We start from the raw sequence: 15,670 nt of genomic DNA, 5'->3' as shown, positions 1-15,670 counted from the left end.
ATTCTTTCCATTATTCAGGCTGCTATCATATGGTGTAAGTAAGCAGAGAGAATCAACCAGAAAACCTCAGAAACTGCTTGATGGCGTATCGATCTTAAAGATACTTTACCCCCGAGCTGAACCCACAGAAGAGTTATGACGAGAGAAAAGAGAACTCCAATATTAGATGTTTTCTCTTTGACATTCGATTAGGCATCCTTGAGTTTCTTATCCCTTTCTCTCCTGGCAGCATGTTGGTGTGCATCCTGTTTGGCAGGAGGCAATATAAGCCTGCCAAATGGCAGGCTTCTCTCTCCTTTCCTTACTTCAGTTATAGAATCAGGGAAAAACAACATGATTTCATAATTTGTGTTAGATTATTGCATGCATTTCACAACACAGTCTGTCTGGTTTGTCGTAGCTACACTACTAATCTTCAGATTTCAGCAGGTATAAAGTATACCTTTCACTTGACACAAGCTTTAATTTGAATCATAAACTCTGTCATGTCTGATTATCAGCAGTATTTTGTACCATAAGAATATTCAGGAATGAATCACTTTCCAGTTCAAGCTCTACAATATCACCAGTGTATTGAAATTATGTGTATCATACTCTTCAGGCATTTGAAGTGTACTGCTAAAATTCCAGTAGACAATTCCACAACAAACAATATTATTAAGATGAGATGGTGCTTTATTTGAAGTTCATGCCTATCAAACATCAGGCTGTACCTGGCACATAGTTCTGAATGCAAAAATATTAAAAACATATTATTTTTCCCCTTAAAGTTTTTGACAGATGACTACCAGGCTGATTCTTTTGCAGCTGGACACAGACAACATACCATGACTTGATCAGTGAAGATCACTTCTTCAAATTACATGTAGCCCAATAAAATCTCAGCTGGGATAACCAAACCTTTAGGAGCCATCTCATGAAGGGTTTATAAACTGATTACAAATGTATGAGCAGACTCAGGTGAGATATGAACTCCTATCACATCTTAAACCAAAATGGATACCAAAGGAAAAATAACCATTGTCCATGACATTGGAGTTGGGTACATTTTTAAAATTCTCCAGCACAGTTTCCTACCAAAACAAAGATATTGTGAGTTTGCCATCTGTCTGTTAGTAGTATACTCTTAATTTTTTAAATGTTGGACAATTTCAACAACAGTGATAAAGATTTAATGGCCTCAGAGTTGTGTTTCTGTCTCTGGCCCACACATTTTATAGTTTCAAACAATCAGTTCTGATTGGCTTCACTGCAGTCAAGAGGGGCAGAATGTGGTGCATGCGCCAAGAAGTGAAAGAGCAGAAATTCTATAAGACATGACATTTCTGTGACACTTCCCAGAATGAGAGAGAAGAAAATAAAAAGTCCTGCATGCTATTCTATAAGACTCTCAGCATATATATATATTTTTTAGATTTTATACTTTTATACATGGACACAGAGATTTAATTATATTCAGTGTTGATGAAATCTTAAGATTTAATTATTATTGTTCCTGTATTTAGGTCAGAGCTTCTGTTGAGATTAGATACCAGGGAATATCATAATTAAACACATATATAATTCTGCAAAACTCTGGGCAAATAAGTCTTTACTAGAAGAGCTCTCCCTTCCATTTCTGTCTTGCCTAATTAAACTGCAAGCTTCTTTAGAAAGGGACTTTTTCAAAATGCATATTTGGACAGCCCTTAGCATCTTGAACTTGGTCCCCTGTTCATAATAATAAAAAAAATCCCCAATAACAGTATTTTTTCCAGCTCCATTATGTTGGAAAAAAAAAAAAAGGCAAATCACTCACACATGTAGGATTAATGTTCTGCTAGGGTGCTAGAATCATACCTCTATCTTGTGTGTTAACTCTTTCTCTCGAGCAATGTGCTTTCTCTGCTGAACACATAGATACTCCTGTAAAGCATACCAAACAGAAATCTTAATTTGAACCTCAGAAAAAAAAATATGCGTTCTTATTACATCCATTTTTTATTCCATTTTATTACAGTCTATGTCTTTTGGAAAGCCAAAATATTTCTAGGCAGTCCAGATTGTTTTGCTTAGTGGTATTACCAAAAATTAAAATATAAAGGCAAGAAAATGAGAAAGAAAGTAGTTTAATGATGGTTACCTCTAAGAAATCAAAGTGTTTTAACTATTATATTTAAATCTTTCAAGTCCTTACTACTAAGAGAGGCATGTCTTTTGTAAGAACTATTAATTCTAATTAGAGGGATGTGACATCTAGGTTTGGCCCAAACTTTTTTTTTTTTTAAATAAATGACTAGGTCTTAGATTCCATGCTCTTTGGGATGATAACTGTTTTGGAATATTCAGTGTTTACACAGCCTAGCAATAAGCAATACAAATAATAAGTTAGCCTAATCTATTCAGTTATAAATAAAGGTGATTGTTGGGTCATCCTGTCCCAGAAATATTTTTCTTATCACTGCTGATTTGAAGCTTTTTTGGCATTTCAATTTTTTTTTTTTTTTTTTTTTTTTTTTTTTTGTGTGAGTCATTTGCTTGGGAAAGATTTCTTGAGAGGTTTTGGCAGCAGTCTTGGATTCTGAGAGGTGGGAATGGCTTCTTTTCCTATCAGGGAGATAAAGGAATGGGACAGTATGATTTCACTTCATCTAATTTTTTGGGGGGGACCAGGGCTTGGAAATGAAACATTCAGGTGAACTTCCATGGCAAGTTAGGAAATGATAATGTGCTCTTTCACTCTCTTGGTTGCCTGAGAAATGAAATATCTGTTCTAACTTTGCATAAGGTATTAAGATATCTTTGGCACTTGGGATGAATTAAAACCCAGTATCCACACACATCTTCTGATTATGGACTTTCTTCTTTGGAATTTGTCATGCTGGACCATTACTGAGATTGTGTCTGAGGCATAACTTAATGCTGTTTTACTTCAGAACGTCTCTTGCAGCATTCTGGAAAAGAGGTCTCTGAAGTGCTTCCCTGACTTCAAAGTGTAACTGAGGACAACAACAGCAACAGCAACAACAACAATGACAACAACAACAGAATACCCAAATACCAAAGGAAGTACGTCTTTTTGCTTGTCTGTTTGTTGAGTTAAATCTCCTTCCTTGCAGCACCAAAAGTCAAAGTTCAGAAGATCTGTGTACATTTTAAAAGGTGTTGAAAATGCCTATGATGTCACTGCATGAGTGGGATGCATCTCTTTGAGATAACATACTGTGGGTCATGCTGCACTGTTATACTCTTGTAGACGTGTGTTCTTTTCTTTAAGATATAAGCTGTAATATCCTATCTTGTCCTTTGTCACTCTGATTACCATGTAGGCCAGTAGAGGCAGGTGGGAGGCTAAGTGTATAGTTAGATAATAACAAAATGTTCTTTCTAATTTTGCAGTGTGTCCAATCTTTCTCTGGTGACAGAAACATAGTGATGAATGAAGGTTCAAAAAATATTTTTTTTTGCACTTTTACTCATGTATTTTTCTCGAGAGAGATAGAACTAAATCTCTTTTGCTTTTTCTCAGGTCCAACACTCCTGAATGTAGGGCATTTTTAAAATCAAAACCGCTTCTTTGTAATAAACAATCCTTATTTCCATGAAAACTCAAATTAAGGCCTTTAAGGGTGACAAAAGCTGCCTTAGACTATCTGAAGACCTTTATCCCAAAATGAAATCAGTCAGATTTCATCTTGAAGTCCAGATTCATGTTCTGTGGTTTGTCTTATGTTTCAGTAAGTAAATTTTTAATGGACAAAAAGATACTACTTGGCCATTTAAATCAAAAGTTTCTTTGGTTTCTTGATTATTACTAACTGAATATCCCAACAGTAATTTTGTTAGATGTAAATAAATCCTGTATCTTCCAATTCAATCCTGAAAGAAGCTGAACAGAAGCACACACAGACTGTATTAGTGTCATGTCAATAGCTGTATACGTTTGCCTAGCTCCTCTCACCTTTTGGCAGGTTAACAACAGTTTCATACTGTTGTATGAAACTACAGTTCAGAGTACTGGAAGTAAAATAACATTCATGTTAGATTGTCTTTCTTGTTGTTGTTGTTGTTGTTCTTCTTCTTCTACTACTTTTATACATATATATATAAATTTAGAGACCTTAAAATACTTTCAGAATAACATCTGTTTCGGTTTAGACTGTGAGCAAAAAGTAAAAGGTTAATGCATTATCAGCTCATTCTATTGCTTATGCTAAGCTTTTCAGCTTTAATTATCTCCTGCTTCTTACAAGATTAACTATAAATGCATGAATGGAAGTACCAATGCTGAATAAATAACAGTGTTAAACAGCTGACTTTCTTGTTTGTTCTGCTTCACAATTTTTATTCATCTTAAGAAAGGATGGAAAATCTTGCAGGTACAAATATTTAAGACACTGGTTTAACCTGTTATTTGGAGTCTTATTCAGTTGCTTACTCTGAAACACACTTCTTGTATGACCTTAGGCTCTTGTAGCATGCAGATAATAGCACTCTGCAGCTCACATAACATTCTCAGAACGCTTGCATTAAATATTTTGAGATGCTTCAAATGGATGGGGATTAGATAGGTAATGAAGGTAAACAGGCAGGTGAATCTATATCTTGTTTTCTAAAGAGGAAAATAACTTTAAAAGCACTGAGGTGATTACATAAGAAATCAGTAAACCTTAGGTTCACAGTTTCAGGTTCATGTAAAGAAACTGAGAACACAAAATCACCCAAAAGACAACAAGATTTAAGTTTTCCAACCCTGTGGAAAACTGTACTTTTGTTCTTTTCTTTAAAAAAGAAAATGTGAAAAATGTCTGTATTGCAATGAGGAAATAATTATCAAGATTTAGAAGGTGCCTAATACATTTTTTTTTTTTTTTTTTTTTTTTTTAAGATCTTCTGTGGCACTACAGGTAGTTTAAAATGAATTTGGATTTGTGTTCTGATACAATGAACTCGTGCGACTAAGGTAAACCCTAGGTTGTATGAATGTCCAAAATGGAATGTAAAAGACAATTTTTTTTTTTCTTATGAGTACTGCATAGCAAAATTTGCAGTACCACAAGAGACTGAATAACAGTAGATTACATAAAAATAAGAGCTCAATGCACAAGTGTAAAAAAATGATGCAATATACTGAAGAACATGATTTGTTGTAGAGACAATTTCATTTCAAAAAGTTCTGTTAGTACTCATAATTGATTAAGTATGACCTTAACATATTTATCAGCAGGAAAAAATAATAAGCTTGTTTTCATGGTATCTAGGTGAACAAGGTCAAACCAAAGCATGAAAAAAGATAATTTCAATCCTAGTGTAAATATGGGAACACTTTAGAGTCTAGTTAAAGTATTATAAAGATTTTTCCAAAATGCACACTCATATGAGAGGTTTCAAAGATATTTCTCTACTATTTTTAAGGGTACATGTTATCCACAATAAAATCAAGAAATTTTCAATAATAAAACCAAGAACTCGTAGTTCTAAGAATAGTCAACATTTATTATTTAAGCAATTAAATAAGGAAGCTTCTCTTCCATGGAAAGGAGAAGTGCTGTTTATTTTAAACCCTTCAAATAATTTACTAAACAATGCTGATGATGATATGGTTGCAGGATGCATTAATTGCCATTAACAAACAACATAAGAAAGGAGATACTCTTTCTTAACATTTACTGTTGAATAGTGATGTTTATTAGAGTAGCAGCCGAACTACAGGAATTGCAGAGCATGTCAGTGCACATCTCTCCTCTTTTTTACTGGTGGTTCTGGCAATTGCTAACTCCATGAAATGCTTCAGATGAAGGTCCAATGCCTTGTTCTGTTATATGGGTAATGTAAGCATATAATATATCAGAGTGAGAAGAATTATTTTTGGGATCATGGTAATTAGTTTATTTTCCAAAGTATTAAGATGTTACCATAGTAATAGTTACCATAATTGCTGTGTCAGCTATGGCAGATGCAGGTGCTGTTCTTTGTATGTTTGAGCCTTTTAAAAATCTTTCTAAACCATTTGCCTCAAGCATTTTGTATTTTCTATTTGTTACCTTATGTTTTCATAAAGTGCTCTCTCGTCCTTCAAAACAGGAAGACTTGGTTGGCCCTTTCTGTTCTCTTCATTATGTGATACAACTTGCTCATATCTTTCTTGTGCTTTCTTTTCCTAAACTGAATAATTAATTGTTTTAGTCTCATTTTTAATTGTATAACATGCCTCATTCTCTGTTCATCATCCCACAGTTTCATTTTGCTTTTTATTTTTTTTTCGCATGGTTTCCTAAGGCTTGCATGCACTCTCACTTTTTCTGTAGAAGTGCCTTACATGTCAATTTACAAATGGATTCAATTCACTGGCCAATTTTATCTAAATTTGTCAGGGAGCAGAGGTCTTAAAGACAATTAGTTTCCTTTAAATGTCTTTTAAACAAGTGGCTGAGAAAAGGTAGCAATGTGACCTCACTTTAGCAGCCATCAGAATATTACCACCTGACAGGACTTGAGGGTGCCTGTGGGGAAGTTTCATTAAAAGGAGATTGGATGTCTGATTGCAAACAGGTAGCAAAAGCACGTCTAAGTACCTGTTTTAAATGAGGGGGCTAACTCAGAGCGTGAGGATGTGTCATCAGTGGTTGTTGTGCCCACTACTGAATATGTGTTGTGTTAGTAACAAAACAGGAACCTGCTAGCAGTTATATAAAACCTCATGGTTGCAATGGGAACAGTGCTAGTGCAGCAGAAATACCGTGCTATGAAATGAGTGTATGTTTAATGTGTGTTACATGTTATTACGATAAAAAGAGAAAACAAAACAAAACAACAACTACAAAACAAAGAAATAAGTGCCACCTCATAAGAACATACATTTTAGACTAGATCACATTTTTTATCTTTACACTCAATGCATTATACTCTGTTAATCCTGTATTAGTAATAATAGTTCTGTAGTAATAATAGTTCTGTTCCGTGTGTGCAGGAGGGTAAAGAAAGTCCAAACAGAGAAATCACTGTTGACCAGCAGCAACAGAAACAGGAAGACTAGTGGAGGTCACAGAGGTCTGTGTGTTGCCTAGATGCATCCTTAAGGAATATTTTGTACGTCTTTATTATTCTTTTCACTTTTTATCTGTTATTCTTACTACTATGAAATTTCAGCTTAGGGAATGCTTGATTACTCCTGGTACTGCTAAAGGCTTAGTTTTGTTGATATGACACAACAGATGACTCCAGTAAAAAATGAGGTGAGGTCAGATCCCATGAAACTGAATAAACCTTATTCATATACAGTCTCAATGAATTTTTCTAACAGATGGCTATCCAAAGTGTTTTTTTTTTTCTTTTTTATAGAAACAAATTGTTTTGTTTTCTAACTCCTTTTTTTTTTTTTTTTTTTTTTTTTTTTTAAGCAAAACCCATTCTAATTGCATATGCTTTTTGACAAAGAATTTGATGAGAGATACTAACCCCCGCAATACAAGTTCATTTATACAAGATGATGTTACATTCATATAACTGCAAAAAAAGTATTAAAAATGCTTATTCCCACTTGAAACACACAACCTACTTTCACCTTTACCGTCACTAATACTCACAAGGCAACATTATCTGTTACTAAGGTAACATGGATCAGAAAGAGCATTTACATATCTTTCAAGGCCAAAAGGTTTTATCATAGTTAGCAGACAATGTTACACTAACCTAAACTTCTGCTGTGCATAACAGAAAACAATCTGAATTATGTCTTGAATGTTTACTATTAATTATACAAAACAATACAGTTTATATTCCAATGACATCAACTGTGATGAAGACTTGTAATATAGGGTATATTTAAAACTATTCTACCTATTTTTATGTATTTAGCAGTGATTTATCTCTAACATTAAATACCTTTTAAAAACACATAATTCTGACCTGCAATCAATTCTGAATGTGCAAAAATTTTGATGGGGCATTCAATCCATACAGTGGTGACCTTCCTCAAATGCCAAGGAATGCTTAGGACTAGCCTGGCAGGCTCTGTAAATGGTCAGGATAGAGCCAGCAGCCTTGGCACCAACTTAACCTTTGTGCAGATGATCAGCCATCTGCAGGGTTCTGGTGAGTTCTCTAAAGAAGCCTCTTTTACCAGGCTGCTTTAGCAGGTGAACTAAGAAAACGAAGACAGCTTTGACTTCTCTATCAGCAGAATCAAAACTATTGTCAACAAAATTTTTAATTTTAACATCTCAAATAAATATCTTTGTTCACATGGGTGCTTTTGAAGCAGCATTCCCTTGAAGAGCAACTTCAAGGGAATAACCATTTGTCTGAAGCCAGCAGTAAATGGTAAATGGAACACAAATTAAGATCTATTGGGAAGAGCTTATATTTAAAAATGTGGCCACGCTCCTTTTTTCATATGTGTGAACTCAATGTAATTTTGTTACAAGGCTTTAATTATTTCTACTCAAGAAATTTTGCCTAAAAAAAAAAAAAAAAAAAAAGAATTTTAAAACTAGCTGCAACAGAAAGACTTCTTTTCCAGAGACTCAGTGGTAAAGCTCATCTGATCATTGAGTCAACTGGCAAACTAGAAGGTTTCGCATTAGTCAAAGATCCTGGCAAGTAGAGCAGGGATGTGCAGTGAAATGATACCTCAGAAAGGTAATGATGGAGCAAAATATCTGGCTTATCTGGCAGAAACTCAGCTAAGGCTGGTGCTGGCCTTGTCCTTCAGGACAAGGATCAGACCTACAAGAGGCAGCAAGAATAACATCTGAAAGTACAGAGAAACTTGTCCAAGACAGCATAGAAGCCTCAGAAGGAAAAAGGTGAAATGGGAAACCTTGAAATGGGAAGTCTTGATCCAGTGACTAGAAAGAATCTTCTTTTAACAATCTGTGACTATTAGAAAATTGCATTGCAGAGCTTCCTTTCTTCTCTCATGGTACATAGCACTTTTTAATTCCTGAAAACCGAAATGAATTATTGTAAGAGCACACACGATCAGAAAAATTGGGACATTACCTTATCACTGACAAAATATTCATGTAGACTAAGAAATGTGCAGCTTTTGTGTGTCTATCTTGACATGTTTGCATGTCTGAAAACTCCAAACCGCCCTGCCCACAGGCAGATTTTTCAGCTTACTAGTACTATGGGCTAGCTAATGTGATAAAAACACGTTTTCTCCTCCTGAAGGAAAATGAAACTTTTCTTCTAGTGAAGATATGGTCCTTGGGGCTAGGACCTTCTATGTGTGTGGAATCTTGAAAAATAGGATAAAATGTCAGCTCAGGTATTTTGCTTCTGAGATATTCAGTGCATTTAAGAAAGAAAAATTACAACCCATTTGTGGTATTCAAGACATGGATAAATGTGATTAAAACAAAACAAAACAAAAACACAACAACATCAAAAACAACAACAACAACAACAAAAAAACAACAAAAAAAACAAAACAAAACAAAACAAAAAGCCCTACAGACTTGGGCATTATGTTACATTAGTCAACACAGATGCATATTATTTATTCTTCCTTTTCTCTACAAACATTCATATGTATTGACAAGTCTAACCCGACAGCATTTGAGAAGTTTCCTATTCCAAGGCCTTGGACTGCATATATGCAAAACTTCTTTTCTTCTCTCATGATACATAGCTTATTTTTAATTCCAGAAAACTGAAATAAATTCTTGCATATATGCTTATAAATAAACTAGCATGACAACATAGTCTGTTAAGGAAATTGAGAATTAACGTTATTGGAAAATCATAAGGTAAGTGACTTTTCTATTACATAATCTTTGATACTTTTTTGTTTCATGTTCTGGGTATTATATCAGAAGGTGAAGGATTTGCCTCCTCTGTTCTGTGCTCTCATTTCACCTTTACTACTCATGTCTATTAAGGGAGATGTTTTAAAATGGGTAAATATGGGTTAAAAAAAACAAACAAGCATGTTCCACCGGATAAAGGTTCTAATTCTGATAAAGTCATTTAAGCCAGGTAATTCATAAATTCACTATCTATAAAATCTTCTCAGTATGACTAACGTTTTTTCTCATGATTTTTCTTGTTTGTAAGCTCTTCAGGGCAATTCTATTGTATGTGTTGTTTAAGAGCTTACTCTAGGATACTACAGTGGCTTGCTTTAGCTTCTGTGAACGTGTAAAGCTATCACTTACTGTTGTAGTAGGTGGTAAGATAGCCTTATATTTTCTCTAATTTTCTGCTTCTCAATAAATGTCAGTGTTTTGTGATGGATTTTTCTCCCTTGAAGAATTAGCCAGTTAGTACAGTACATTTCAGGTTCAGTACAAAAGTCATGCTTTTCAAGGGGTAAGGAAGAGAAAAACATAGTGTTTGCCTATATAAAAATATTTTTTCAGCTGTTTATTTGAGAAAATTTATTGTTTTTGTCTTGGAACAGTGACTTTAAACACACTTGAACAGCAGCTTTGCTGCCAAAGCTTTGCCTACCACGCATTTGGCTAAATTAAAAAAATAATAATAAATTAAAAAAAACATGCGTATACATGTTTCAAAGATGTATTAGCCAAACTGACTTCAATAGACATTATCAGAGTTATTTTTATTATCTGAAAATTATTATTATTATTATTTTTTAGGTTCCTTTGCACATGATACACTTTACTGCCCAGAGATTTGAACACAGGCCTCCCTGATGGTGCTTACCTCTGGCTTCAATCATCCCTCTGCTCTGTATAGCAAAACTGGAGGGAGGATGTATATCTCTACCATGCAGTCATCCTCATCCTTGTCATGCCTCAAGCAATATGGAGGAAAAGAAAGAAGAAGCAGTTCCTATTTCTGCAGTTTTTGTTTTCTACAAATTTAAAGTAAAGAACACTGGAGTGGCTGAAAGTTATAAAAAGTTAAGCCAGCACCATTCTTTCTTTTTCTTTTTGTCTTTTACAAGAAAGCACCAGCAAAGTACTTCATTGATGATATTGCTCATCAATCGCTATTGAAAGTCTGATCAGGTGGTGAAGATACCCTTCAGCCTGCAAGAAGGATTACAGTGACAATGACTGCTTTTGGGACACAAAGTAAAATTAACTTCTAGGTTATCCCCGTCAAGGACCATTAAGTCTTGAACTATGAGGGACACTGTGAACAAGTCATATTTTAACCTCCCATGAGCACAAAAGCAGGCAGGTTCTTCTCCTCCCCCAACAAATCTGACCTTCTCTGAAATTTATGTGGAAATGAAAAATAAAAGGTAGCTGTAGCCCTGCCGAACTCTGATGATGTGACTCATTTTAATTACTGGTATTTGGAAATTAAATGGCCTGAGTTTCATTTGATAGTTTGTTTCAGGAAGAATGATTTAAACAAGCTCCAGAGTTTCACCACCTTTTACAGCAGGTGTGAAGCAAAGCATTCATTTTTCTTTTAACAGTGTCCTTGTAAGCACAATAACAATTAGGAAGCTAGGTCTTCACATCAGAGTCTCCTGTTTGCTGTGGCATTACCTCAACGGGCTACTTTATCACTTCTAATTTTCTCAACAAGTTTCTTAAATACCAGTTTCAGTAAATTGGCATCAAACAACATTAGAGGTGCATGATTTATTTAAAAGCAAAACACAGAAGATACACAGACAGCTAGAACATATGCACTGCTAATGTAAGCTTCTTAATTAAATGAACGTTTTTCCCTTTGAATGCTTTCCCCATATCAGCTTCATTAAGTCAGAATAACCGCTACATGAAAACAGTAACTCTTCACTCTTCATCCAGTGTATGGAAACAAGAACTGTCTTATGAGAGGAGTAGTGGATTTTCTTGATATTTTTTTTTTTTTTTTCCTCCCATGGTTTTCTTCAAACAGATAGAAAAAGGAGGGAGAAATGAACAGAGGAATATATAGTAGCAATAGTAACACTACCAAGTAATCTTTGTAAAAGTCACAATACATATATTCATATTTCAACTATTCTGGCTGCATTTTGACAGAATGACTATTTTCATACATTTACTCTATTTTAAAAAGAGCTCAAATCAAGTTCAAAGAACAAGTGTGTATTGCTAACTCAAAGAGAGATAATGGACTGACACACAATTTATTGAAGAGGATTTTTCACTGTATTTCAGTGTTTCAGATATATACACATTTATTTATTTTTTATTTCAAGAATAAGTAAATGAGGCATAGCTTATAGATTTTGGGTCAAGAGGGTGGCTTAAAATATTAATTATTTTGTGATTTGTAAGCTCACTCAAGATTCTGGAATTACTTTAGACATTTAAAATGTGTTTAGACTATAATCTCTACTAATGTTTTCAATTACAATGGTAATGGTTTGTACTGTTTTATTACAGGGAAAAACACACCAGTTCAGACTATTAAACATATATTGTTGTCAGCTTTTCAAACTGTATTTTGTACACTGTCCTACAACAATAAGAGATAACCAAGGTATTTCTACACATTTGTTTTGTAAACTGTGCTTTAAAAGTGATAGAAGAAGTGAAGTTTTTATAAAGAGTCTTGTTGCATATCAGACTGAAGGACAAGACTGATGGACTGAAGTACATTTTTAGACCATTCATGAAAAAAAAAAAAGTCTTAGAAATAAACAGCAAATCAGATTTATAAATGCAACCCACAAAGAAACACTGAGAATGTCTAAATATGAGAGAGAAGTGAATGCATATGTCTGATGTATGTTTTTACTTCATGTTGGGAGTCCATTGGGAAAACAATGACACAGATCACAGGAACAAACAATAAATATTTTGATATGGCTTGTCTCAGTCGATCTCTCTAGGTATAGGGACTGCAAAAATCATCTCATTTCCTATATATACACATAAAAGCAGCAAGTGAAAAATAGTCATTAAAAAAAAAAAAAGTGAAAAATTCAAAAACGAGCTCTGTACAGGTAGGTACTGAAGTCGTTTCAGAACAACATAATTGTAGCGAATGGGATGTATGTTCATAAACTCAGATTTTTGAAGACCACTAAAATTTACTTATTAAAGGAAAGATTTTATGGAAAATCAAACGCATTTCAGTGACAATACATAGTCATCTCATTATAAAGAAGGAACTTTCATCTTGGTTCCAACACAACTTAAAACTCCTTTTCTTTAATTTTTCTTCAATACTTATAAACTATGGTTTAAATTAAATTCTAAAGGAGAGTTTATGGGACACTCACCAGCTAAGTAGAAACAGTGTAATAACACACTACGTATACAGCTCCAGCAAACTGCAAAATACTGAAGGATCTCCCTTGGAGATGTTCTTGTCCATATATTTACAAAAATATTTTAAGTAATAGTGCCTGGCTCATATATGTACTCCCTTCCCTGGTGTTTCATTGTAGTTAGGCTTGAGGAATTGGATTTGCACTTCTGAGCAACAGCAGGTCAAGCTAGGATTGAAAATGGAGGCTAACTGTTGATCAGAAAGGTATTAACTGTTCGTTTGGGTAAGAATAATTTCTACTATTATTGCTTCATTGGGAAACCTTCCTTATGACACAACTATTTGAATGCTGACACCATGGGACTACATTTAAAATGCTAATGCTATAGCTCCAACAGTTTTTGTTACAGAAAACTTCAAAAGTGAACTGCACTGTGTCAGTTCTGAGTTATGCGGCCACCCAGTAGTCAAATACCAAAATTCTAAGAGAGTGCAGATTTACTGGTGGTCTAGTTTACCAGGGTGATGAATAACAGAAAAACAAATTTCACCTGAAGAATATGCAATATGTACAGATTAAAGTAAGGTGCTAACAGCTGTACCCTGAAATTAGCAAAATAAAGAGTAATTAGTATTACATCTTCAGCAAATATGTAAAATACCATATTAAACTGAAGAATTATCGTCCACTAATATCAGAAAAATGTTGGAAGAGGAGATTTTAATCAGAAAAGGTGGGGAAGGGGTGGATATATTGACAACATTTGTAAAAATATATTTTAATATATTATAATATATGTATATGTTATATTTTAATAAAATATATTTTAAAATATATTTTAAAATTGCATTATTTTCTGTGAAGTAAAAATGAGGAAATGGAGCAGCGAAATATGCCTTGCAACAGTTGATAGGAGAGAGAAGTTCTCTACTTAGTAGAACCCTTATTTGCACTCCTATAAGTACATTCACATTTCCATTCCTGTATTTTTGGAGCACCAATATTATACTTCTGTAGTAAGATTTTTTTTGGGGGGAGGAGAGTGAGCAATAGGCAAATAATGCATCAAGGAAAGGAGGTAAATCTTTTGCGTGGTAGATCTTGCTTTCAGTTGATGGCTCTTGATCCTCAGTGAGCAACTGGTCTGCTCCCCATCGCTACTAGTGCTTGGAAAAATTTTGAGGTCAATCTATAGTTTGAGAAAAGAGTACAGAGATAAGTATGTTGATTTTGTTTATCTAAACTTTCATTAGTGGTCTTGTGATATACACACCTGTCCTCTAACACTGAAACTCATATCTAAAATCGAATAACCACATAATCCACACACAAAAAACCAAAACACTATAAAATAAGTATTGGTAGAGATATTTCTTCTTTGGTGACTTTCAAATTAAGGTATCCCTTTAGAAATCATGCCACCATATATCCTAAAATTGGAAATGTCAAAAGACTGATAAATTTAGCTCTTTTAACATTTTCTGGTGACTTTTAAAAATATTTATTTCAGTTCTTTGTAATGCAAATTGTATTAGGAAGAAAAAGGAGGGAATGGGACTGGCCTCTGTTTATTGACACAGTACTAGGATGAGATATAGCCTGTCAATGTTAGTTGAATACTTATATGGCCCTTCTGATGACATGCACATGAAAAGAATGATTTTTCACATACGGTAATCACCTTGAATTATTCAAAGTGCAGCTTCATCCTTCCATATCTATCATATATTATTGCTGGGCCAGATAAGTGGGTGTTAGATGGTGGGGACATATTTCAGTCCAAAGTGGGCCTTTAAAGTTGAATTATAAACCCCTAAAAATAAAATAGGGGGTTATCATGGGACCTTCAACCACAGAAGCACTAGTAAGCATAATTAATACTCATCTCAAGAATGGGCAATCTATTGCCATCCCCCACTGAAGAAGCAACATTACATGAACTAGAATGCCTCATGCAATGAAGAGAAGGAGATCTATTATTACTAAAACTCTTTCTGGTTCCATTATCTTCACCTCCAAGAGTGTATTGACTAACATAGTTATATCTAAGTGAGGATTATGATTGTGACAAACACGGTTGCATCAAGAATTCTGAAATAAACAAATTCTGTGCCAAAGTTACAATATGTACTGAGATGCCACTTTGCAGTTAAGGGTCAATAAAGATGAAAACACCAGAAATTAATGAAAGGTTAACATTGAGGATGAACTGGGACAATTCTACCTGTGCTACAGCTTTGTGGAGGGATAAAATTGGGCTGGCCTTGCCACTCAAACTACAAAGACCCTGATTAGACAGGCTGAGAGCAGGTAACAGGAGAAGTGCTCTTAAGATCAGTCTGAATCATAGTTCTTTGGAAAAAAAAAAATCACACATTTAATGATGAAGAATTTTGTACGCCAGGATTTATAAGAGAGGAGCATCTACTGTTAGTCAAGGGTGAAACTTTGAATGTCAAACCTACCCTGATCCTCATCCATGGATTCCTGAATGGTAGATTACATTCATACTTGACCCATCAAAACAACTGAGTT

This window comes from Aythya ferina, assembly GCF_964211825.1.
Source record: "Aythya ferina genome assembly, chromosome: 1".
NCBI classification, from domain to species: Eukaryota; Metazoa; Chordata; class Aves; order Anseriformes; family Anatidae; genus Aythya; species Aythya ferina.
The sequence above is the reverse complement of the archived record's forward strand: the minus strand, read 5'-3'. Positions refer to the sequence as shown.